Source organism: Penaeus japonicus, unplaced genomic scaffold (genome assembly GCF_977035675.1).
Source record: "Penaeus japonicus unplaced genomic scaffold, GWHDUDI00000001_assembly GWHDUDI00000024, whole genome shotgun sequence".
Classification (NCBI taxonomy): Eukaryota; Metazoa; Arthropoda; class Malacostraca; order Decapoda; family Penaeidae; genus Penaeus; species Penaeus japonicus.
The window spans coordinates 25469866-25472365 of record NW_028234426.1 but is presented as its reverse complement, the minus strand read 5'-3'; the positions used below and the strand labels follow the sequence as shown (position 1 = coordinate 25472365).

General features: G+C 39.0%; 2 protein-coding genes across 8 annotated transcripts in view; both read right to left on the bottom strand.

The window, feature by feature from the left end:
- The window catches only part of LOC147469099 (uncharacterized), a 357565-nt gene that overhangs the window by 7192 nt on the left and 347873 nt on the right, over window positions 1–2500 (bottom strand). The gene's annotated exons all lie outside the window — the stretch shown is intronic.
- The window catches only part of Arms (Ankyrin repeat-rich membrane spanning), a 332713-nt gene that overhangs the window by 75521 nt on the left and 254692 nt on the right, over window positions 1–2500 (bottom strand). The window contains exon 1 of one of the 5 annotated variants that reach the window (XM_043012556.2): window positions 1–17. This exon is cut by the window's left edge and continues 191 nt beyond it. The exons of the other annotated variants lie outside the window; for them this stretch is intronic. The gene's annotated coding sequence lies outside the window, so the exon portion shown is untranslated. Of the gene's footprint in view, window positions 18–2500 lie in introns of those variants that run through there. 5 annotated transcript variants of the gene reach the window in all.

The window sequence follows — 2500 nt, the reverse complement described above, 5'->3', positions numbered from 1 at the left end:
GATCATTTCGGAGAAGAAACGGATTTTCAGCACTTTTCTTCTCACCACCCCCCGTCAGTCGGAGATTAAAAGGCGAAGACAACTGACTAAAGTAGTAACAGCAGTAAGTATAATCCTTAAATACTGATAATAACATTAAACAATAACGACAATCCCAAAAACGCCGAGAGAACGCCGCGGTTCCCGACGATCCTCGAAGGTGAGCGCGAAGTGGGAGCGAAATGAGCGAGCACCAGCCAAGCTCCCAGTGACTTCCGCGCCGAGAACAAGCGGTGGTGTTTCTCTTGCACCGCCAACGCCAACGCGACCTCCGCCACCGCGGGAGACGCTGAGAGTGACCGCCGGAGTGTGGCTGCCTGCACCAACACACTTCACCCCCCCTCTCCCCCTCTCCCCCTCCCCCCTCCCCAAGCCCTCCCGACATTCTAACACTGGCCCTCCTCCTCCTCCGACCCGCCAGCCCGAGCAGGAGGCGGTCCCGGCCACTACATCAAAGCAAACAGGTTCAACTTCAGGGGAAAAAAGGGATTTTTTTTTCTGGAAGACAGAGAGAAAAAAAGAGAGCAAGAAAAAAATGCAATGAAACGGCAGCACTGCAATGAACAAAGGATGTCATTATACGTTCGCTGATGAGAGTGCATGATCTCTTTATCACTCCTCAGATTTCATGATCCCCCCCCCCCCAAACCCCACCCATCCGCCCTTCGGCACCTGGTTCATGAACTTCAGGAAAGGTGTGACTCAACATGCTCCAGAACCCAAGTCATCCGGGCAGGTCACGGGACAAATCTCTTGCGGGGGATTTTTTTTTTTTTTTTTTTATGATCTCAATTTTATTTTTTTCCCCTCTATTTCTATCGTTTCACATTTTCGCTCTTATTTCTCTCTCTTTCATACAGTTATTTGTTTTTTTTTTCTCTTTCTTCTCTCTCTCTCTTTCTCTCTCTCTCTCTCTCTCTCTCTCTCTCTCTCTCTCTCTCTCTCTCTCTCTCTCTCTCTCTCTCTCTCTCTCTCTCTCTCTCTCTCTCTCTCTCTCTCTCTCTCTCTCTCACTCTCTTCGTCTCTTCTATCTTTTCTAACTCTAAGTTACGCCTCCATCTCGGCGCTCGGTTTCCCATAAAGGTAGTACCGGCCTTGTTAAGGAAGTAAAAAAAAAAAGTAACTGTAAAAATGAGATAGTAGTTATGACTTTATGTACAGAACGAGTAAGGAAAAGTGAAATCTGGTAGACGAAAAACAGAATGAGGGAAAAATCCTAATTGGAATAACAAGAGTAAACATGATGATATGTCTACCAAAAAAGGTCATATATAAAATGAAAAAACAGTATGAGCACTGATGACTTTCTGTACATAGTAAAAAAAAAAGGAGAGGAGAAATCTTGGAGAAAGAGAAGAAAAAGAAGAAACATAAAACATAATTGTCATGGCAAAGGTGACGATCACAATGTTAATCGAGCTACCGGAAAAAGTAAAAAAAAGGAAAAAGACATCAGAGAATAATGATAACTATAAGTACATACCGAGTAAGGAAAAGAGAAAACTAGAAAGAACAGAACAACCCCCTCCCCCCAAAAAAAAGAAGGAGAAAAAAGGAAGAAAGATAAATACATATATATGTATCTCTCTCTCTCTCTCTCTCTCTCTCTCTCTCTCTCTCTCTCTCTCTCTCTCTCTCTCTCTCTATATATATATATATATATCTATATATATATTATATATATATATTATATATATATATATATATATATATATATATATTTATATATATATATATATATATATATATATATATGTATGTATATATTATATATATATATATATATATATATATATATATATTATATATATATATATATATATATATTATATATATATATATATATATATATATATATATTTATATACAAATATATATACATATAAATAGACCAAAATAGTTACAACAATTTCGACGACGATGATACGATAGAGCCAAGAACACACACATATAAAACAGACGAATAATACTTTCCTCTTCTCTTTCTGATCCATCTAGCACCATCCACGTCTATACTAACCCTTCTTCCCTGCCCTTATTCTTACTCCACACAGCCAAGTGGAAGAGCAAGGTGGATGAGTGGAGGAAGCTAAGAGAAAGTTACAACATAGTACATATTGAAGAAATATTTCTTCCTCATGCCCCGCGACCTATACTTCCACTGGACAAAATACCTCTCAGCCTCAGACTAAAAAGTGTTCTTCTTATGTGACAAGACTAGTGGGGGAAAAGGGGTTGGGTATAACGGGGGGGGGAAGGAATGAAATTGGTGTGTTTTTCGGAAATTTTTTGGGTTGTTTTTTGGTGGTTATCGCAACAAAAATGGAAAAAAAAATCCCTTTCCCCCCTGGAATAGAAAAAAGATAAAATTTCTGCTCCTATGTTGTTATTCCCTTTTTCGGAAGATTTTATATAAGATCTCCCACTTTATGGATGTTTCTCTCTCTCTCTCTTTTTCTCT